The sequence below is a fragment of the Egretta garzetta genome, unplaced genomic scaffold (genome assembly GCF_000687185.1).
Source record: "Egretta garzetta isolate BGI_Z169 unplaced genomic scaffold, ASM68718v1 scaffold843, whole genome shotgun sequence".
Classification (NCBI taxonomy): domain Eukaryota; kingdom Metazoa; phylum Chordata; class Aves; order Pelecaniformes; family Ardeidae; genus Egretta; species Egretta garzetta.
Window position 1 is genome coordinate 761,571 of NW_009259176.1, and position 7,146 is coordinate 768,716.

The following is a 7,146-nucleotide window of genomic DNA, read 5'->3' on the forward strand; positions in this document are numbered from 1 at the left end:
CCACTGAATACTTCTTTACAAGAGAAATACAATAACAATTATAGTTATACACAAAGGAGTCCACAAGACTGTGAAGGGACTATTTAAAATGTCTTATTTTTTTAATCTCAGCAACAGAAGCAATACATTTATTTTTATTTAAGAAGTTCTTCATCACTTCTAATCAATGTCAGATACATCTCTGTTTCAGTTATTTTTTTTTTCCCCAGTAGGTTCCCTTTCCTTCATTTGCATGTCATCTTGGTTTTTTTGCAAATACGATTGGACCAAGCCTAAGACTACTTTTCTGTATAGTGGTATGCCAAGAGGATGCCTTATTGATTGTTTGCCATTCCTTCACAAAGATTTTTTTTTAATGTAAGATTCATTTTGTGTTAAAATATCAGAAAACAAACACATTCAATTTCGACCCTCAGTCTCCGAATCACTTAAGAAATATATTCATAGGGTCTGACTGAAATAAAATTTAACATCAATAAGACCAGGGCCACAGAGATGAATTCTGAAATAACACACAGCTTTTGGTTGTTAAAGGCATTTGCCACTCACCTCCTTGTTTTTCTCTTCTAATTTGGAGAAATTTTCTGACAACCACTTTTAGCTTCAATAAATATAAATTTTCATTGTTACATGAGCAGAATTAAGTAAAATTGCCTTGTAAAGGCAAAAAACATTTATTCTTCTCCATATTCTCTGCATACTCATCACAAGTACCAAAAAAAAGGCTTCAGGATGACTTTGGCATAAAACTGCTGATATTTTTATTCCAATGCCAGGTTTACAAGTCATTATCCCTCCACTGAGCTTGTTACCTCTTTTCTTTCCAGGAATCTATTTGATTTTAAATATTATTTTGAATTAATAAGATTGTATGTGACCCATTCCTTTTAGCACCTCATCAAGATAGATTTGGCCCCTCATCTCTAATCTTAGCCATTTTTATTTTTATCCTGTCTGACATAATTTTTCTACATATGAGAAACATTTGTTCCTGTCTTAGCCACAGTGTGAATATGTGTTTTTAAATACCAAATTAAGAAATAATTAGCTAATATTTCATGTTGGTGATCCAATGTACTATTAATTCATAGCTCGTAAGTTGATAGTCGCTTTTAAGTAACAAGGAAGTGTTTAAAGGACAAGGATAATGAGTCTGGATTTGGACTTAAACTAAGATTTCTACAGTGGGTCACATCTTAGGACACTGATTCACAAGTATGATGGCTTTCTTGAGTTGCTGCAGAAAGTTTTGACCCCACTATGTGGCCTGCCTTTCTCTGCCTCCATTATGTATAAACAGGTCAGCCAACAGAAAATGCTGAAATATCTTCACTTCAGGTCTTAGTATGTTGAGGAAATATAGCCCCAGTGAAAATTTCTATGAGTCTGTAATTTGTTCCCAATGCAAATGAGTGCAAACCTGCAAATTAAGAGCAGACTGTACAGCTGTGGATAATGTTTTCTCTAACTATTTATGAATCTGTTCATTCATATATACAAAGGCTAGTATGATTCACAGTTCAAATATTTTTCAAGGTCACTTACAACATTCTTCACTGCAATAACTTTGAATTTCTTGCAGGGTTCTGCTGGACTTTATCTCTTTCAAGAACAGTGTTTCAAATTTTGTAAAAGCAGACTTAAAAGAAATTTATTAGTAACTAACCTCATTATAATTTTGTCAAAAATAATAACTTCTCCATACTGCTTGTTTTTGTTTCCTAGTTAGTCAAATATTTTAGTAGCTGTAGGCTATAAAATCTGTCATTTATTGTAAGAAATGGGGTGGAGTAGAGTTCTTCCTGTTGCAGCTGATGACACCTAATTATATAACAGAAAATATAACTCCCTGGGGAAGAAAGGAATTCAGATCATACTCAAGTGCAATTGTTTAAGGCTATTTTGGTTGGTGTGAGTATTTATGAGCTCTATTAATAATAAATGAACTAGTGTTGTAGCTCTACAATTTGCAGACAACCTCATCTGACCGTTGAGAAGATGTTGGCTTTCTGGCAATAATGAAAGTACATAAATATTAATATCTTAAGAAAAAAACCTCTCTTCACAGTATATTGGTTGAAAGTGCATAAAATGTAATGAGAAATATGAAAACTGTTGGGCACTGCAATTTGGGGTAGCTGTGTTTCTTCATTTATGGTTTAAAAGACACATTAGATATTCTCTCAACAGCAAAAGCCATTACATTTTTACCCTTAAACCAGCTACTTAATAAGAGTATTAATTACTTGTTGAATCACAATTCTGGAGAAATACAAAAGTGCACAGAAACTTTGTAAGCCTTTGCACATAACTTGTTGGTGTACTTTTTATATCTATGTAAAAGCTAAATTAATGCTACATAATTCCAGGTAAGTTTAAAAAAAAAGAAATGAGCCCCATGTAGAAGAGCAGTTGTCATACTCACTTTGGAATTTTATGTTGATAGACACACAGAAGCCCACACAAGTGCCAGTAAATGCCTTCTAAGCACCTGTTCCCAGTTGGAAAATGTTCATAATTACAAAGTTTGCGAGCATTTTGTTTGGGGCTATTCTTACTTTGTTACATAATTAACTCCACAAAAAATGTACTATACCTAATCGTAAAATAATTCATTCATGGTTTCTATTGTTTATGATCATCACTACAATGGTTATGGAGCAGAACAAAATATAAAACTAACATTTGCCTTCATTTCTTAAAAACTGAGGACATGTTTTTACCCACTCTTATTAAGGTTGGCACCTACACTTGTAGCACACTCCACAATTAGGAAAAGAAGAAGCACCCTCTGAATTGGGATTAGGGATAATTCTATTCCTTACACTTAGTTTTACAGCAGAGAAAGTTTCTGCTTGCTCAGGGATTTCTATGGTCGCCTGTGATGTAGGTGCATCCTGGGAGGCCTACACATCTGGGAACTGGGGTAGGAGCGGAGAGAAGACATAGGGAAAGTGTTAGAAAACTTTTACAACTCTGCAAGTTGCATATGCTTATTTTCCTGGTGGGTCCATCAATACTCTGCAAGTTTTTTCCTTTGATTTTCCTACAGCTAAGCTGTCAGTTATACCAAACAGGGACAGAATATTTTCATCTTTGAATTCAATCAGCATAACCAGGGGTTGTAAAAGATTAAAAAATTAAAAAGACAAAATAACAATGCAAGTTAATTGCTTTTATCTCCTGTTAGTGAATTTAGTAATTATTTTCAGTAGCATAAACACGTATCTTTATCATCACTCAATTTCATATGACTACTCATATATTTATGTATCAGATCTAAGTGTAAAATAATGGAAGGAACCCCTGGCAGGACAGGAAGGACATAAAAGCATGAGGATATGAGCAATTGTAACCCCGAATCTGAAATGCAAAGCAGTACCAAGAGTACTGCTATAGTTCAAAGTCTACAGTAACAGCAACAGAACAGATCTGACTTCTTCCACAGCTTGATACAACTCTATATATCAAACCACTTTATGAGCTACACTTTAATCAAAAGATATAGCTCTGAGAAAGATAGCCTGATAAAATCGTAGAATCATTTGGTTGGAAAAGATCTTTAAGATCATTCTGTCCAACCATACCTGTCCACTACTAAACCATGCTTCTAAACACCTCATCTACCTGTCTTTTAAATACCTCCAGGCATGGTGATTCAACCACTTCCCCAGGTAGCCTGTTCCACTACCAGTAGCCCATTCCAGTGCTTTCTTCTTCTCTTGGAAAACATACATTGTCTATTTATTTCAGTAATAATCCATTTTGCATACCACCCCTCCAACCCAGAGTCTTCTCTTTCAGAGAGATTAAGAGAGTCAAACACAAGAAATGTACAAGAACTAAGAACAAATCTTTTTTTCTGGTTCTCTTCCTATTGTCGAGTGTGCAGGTGCTTTTGCAACAATCTGTATTACAGAATGTGTAGGACATATGAGAACACTTGCTTGTGTCATAGGTCTGAGTTGGGATTTTGTTGGTTATCCCCAGGCTCACAGAGCTAGGCATTTGGTAACTCAGGCAGACTGTAAAAAGGGACAATAAGGAACAAGTTACAAGACCTTTCAGCAAGGAGGAAATTATTTCTTTTCCAACACATAACAAATAATAGTCTCTCTTAGCATTATCTTGATAATTAATAACTTGTATTTTTCTGTAAGTTGTTGTTCTTCAAACCTCTGTTGTATTACATTCTCTGACACGTGTGTCCATATGCATACATGTACATGTTCAAAATTTTCTGTTTAGAATCCCACCAGCTAAAAAGCCCTAGCCTTCAGTGGTTCTAATTATTCTATAACTCTTTTTACCTAAGTACTCTTATATAGCTGCTGTAAGAGAACTGTGTGATCCCCAAAATTCTAGACATCCATCTAATTTCTAACAAGGCATTAACAGGGTCAAGGATTCACCCTCATTCACTGAGCAACATTAAACATGAATAATTGGAGAGACTATTTTTAAACAGCTAAGGGGATCTCTATACCAATAATTTATTTAAACCATTAACAGTGAGATGGTAATATTGAATACATTAATAATTTCCATTTTATGAATTTCTGTTTTACTTTTCTGAATCAGAAGTGTAAACCTATCCTACTTACAGCAATTTTCAGAAACCTGAGGGACTTCTGTACTTTCTTTTAATTACAATAAACCATGAGGTTCATTGCAGTTGACCAGTACTGCAGAAGGCAAGGCATATTTTTCTTTTCTTTGAGAACTTTCTAATAGTAAGAAAAAGGAAATAATAAAGTCTGTAAGTCAGTGTTGGTGTAGCCAAGATCAACTAAACACACCATTCTTAATTGAAAAGAATGTTCAGGGCATCTTCAGGGCTAAATCCAGTTGTCCTTGTCGATGAAGGACTAAGTCTTGTTTCACTGGAGCTGGTGATCCAGGTCTTCTCATAACACTTCCACGTCTCCCTGAGGTCAAAGAAGTTTCCCCAACTTTTGCAAGATGGTTTTCCCTTGGGAAAGGGTGCTATTCCACACAGAGAGGAATTAGAATCTGTCTGAGTGCTCAATCACCTTCATTAATACATGACGAACTGTTTTCCTGGTTTTAAAGAGTTATATAAAATATAATGCTTTTTTTTTTTGTCCTCATATCTTATCACAGAAATAGTCCCATTTTGTTTCAAACCACTAGCTACTATAGCAAATAATGTACTAGAGTGAATATGGATAGCATAACTGTCATCTAGATAGATAGAATCTACATGTAATATGAGGCCAATGGCTTAGATTTCTGCTCTTAAACACATGATGTTTTCCTAAGTCATTTGAAATCTGTCCTGTTTTCTAGCTGTAGCTTATTTCTCTAAAATGTTTCTGTAGTTTAACCATTTAGTCTCTAAAAGTATGACAAAAAGGCATCATTTGAAGAAAATAAATTTCTGACTGAATATAAGGGAAATTTTTTTCACTATTAGAAGAGTCAAGCATTGAAGTAGGCTGCCCAGACAGGTTGTGAAATCTCCAGCCTTGGAGTTTTCCAGACCCAACTGGATAGAGACCTGGGCAGCCTGGTCTGATCTATCACTTGATCCTGGTTTGAGCAGAGAGCTGGGCTAGAACACTTCTCACGTTCCTTCCAGACTGAATTATCCTTTTAACCTATGCTGCTAATACAATTAAATATGAATGCTATGTGTATTAAACTTTTCCATTTCTTACTGACTCTTACCTAATCCTAATCTCTCCCCACAGTTTCCCCCACCCATACATAGAAACAGTACTGTCAAAGTCTACTGTGGAATTTAGCAATAGTCTACCATCTCGGAGAATAAAAAATATTTTCTTGCCATCTTAGTGCCTAGATATTTTATATCAGGTGCCCTAGAGAAGACTTATTTGTATTTTTTGTCATGCCCCATGTCTTCCTCCAACATCCAGGTGGTTATAGACAGTTGCAGATTTAATCTTATTTTGATCTGCCTTAGTTTATACTTTAAAAGAGACTTCACCATGGCACTTTTGTTTCATGGCCTAGGGATAAAATGGGGATGGACAACTATGCATAGCTTCATTTGCAGAACACTGGGCATTTCTATTGTTGAAGCTGTGCAGTATGTTTTATATGAGATGGAAAGTTACCTGTGAAAAAATAATATCTCTGGCATGTCACATTTTTCCCACTCTTATCCTTTGTCTCCATGACCAATTAGTTGTTGAAACTCAGGGCTCAAATTTTGTTCTCAATCTGCCTGTTTTGAAGCTAAATCCACCCGTTTCTTACCATTCTATTCTCCCATTTACCCTCTCTGGTCTGGACTGGATTTCACTTGAACTGGACGGTTTCTGCCAGAGCTCAGTATTAGGATCTCTAGAAGCACATAATTGACAATCTGCAATTGTTGGTTAACAATGTCCTGGAGCTGCAAATTTAAAAGTTCTCCTTTATACTAGAATAGAGAATGTTCTACATAAGCAAAGATGTCTGAGAAAATAGTTATTAATCATCTTTATATTGTATATTAGCTTTAGTTTTTGAAAAGTTTCTAACAGATTAGAGTTTCATATAGAAGACTAAACGTGTATCTTTCAAACAAAGACCACTCCCAACCAATTTCTAGATAACTGCTCTGACGTGTGATGCTATTCTATGTCTTAAAAAAAGGCTGGCAATAATTTAACACTGGCAAACAATATATTCTTTTCTACTTTCATTATCAGAAATAAATGAACTGTTTTATATGACATTAAAGTAAAAAAAAAAAAAAAAGAAAAACACAGAGAAAATCAATCTGAAGCAATCAATGGCAATGGAAAACATACCAAACAGATGAAGTTTATTGATATTCTGAGCACATGAAGCAGCACTTTATAATAAAAATAATCAGACTACCTTAAAAATAAGTAGTATTACCATCATCTAGTAAAACAGGTGTTCAGATATGATTGGACAAATTTATGGACACCAGAATTAAAGGCCAATGTGGTTGCAGAAACAAAGCCAAATCAAGCAACTGTTCCCTCTGCATTTAAATAAATTATGATAGAATTATACACTTTATGTATGACCTGGTATTGGATTCCTAGCAGTATCCTACAGTTACCACCTGTGGAGTATTCTGTGCACACACACTACAGTCATTTTGGTTTCGGTGGCACTCACTCACTGTCAGCTATGGATCATTAA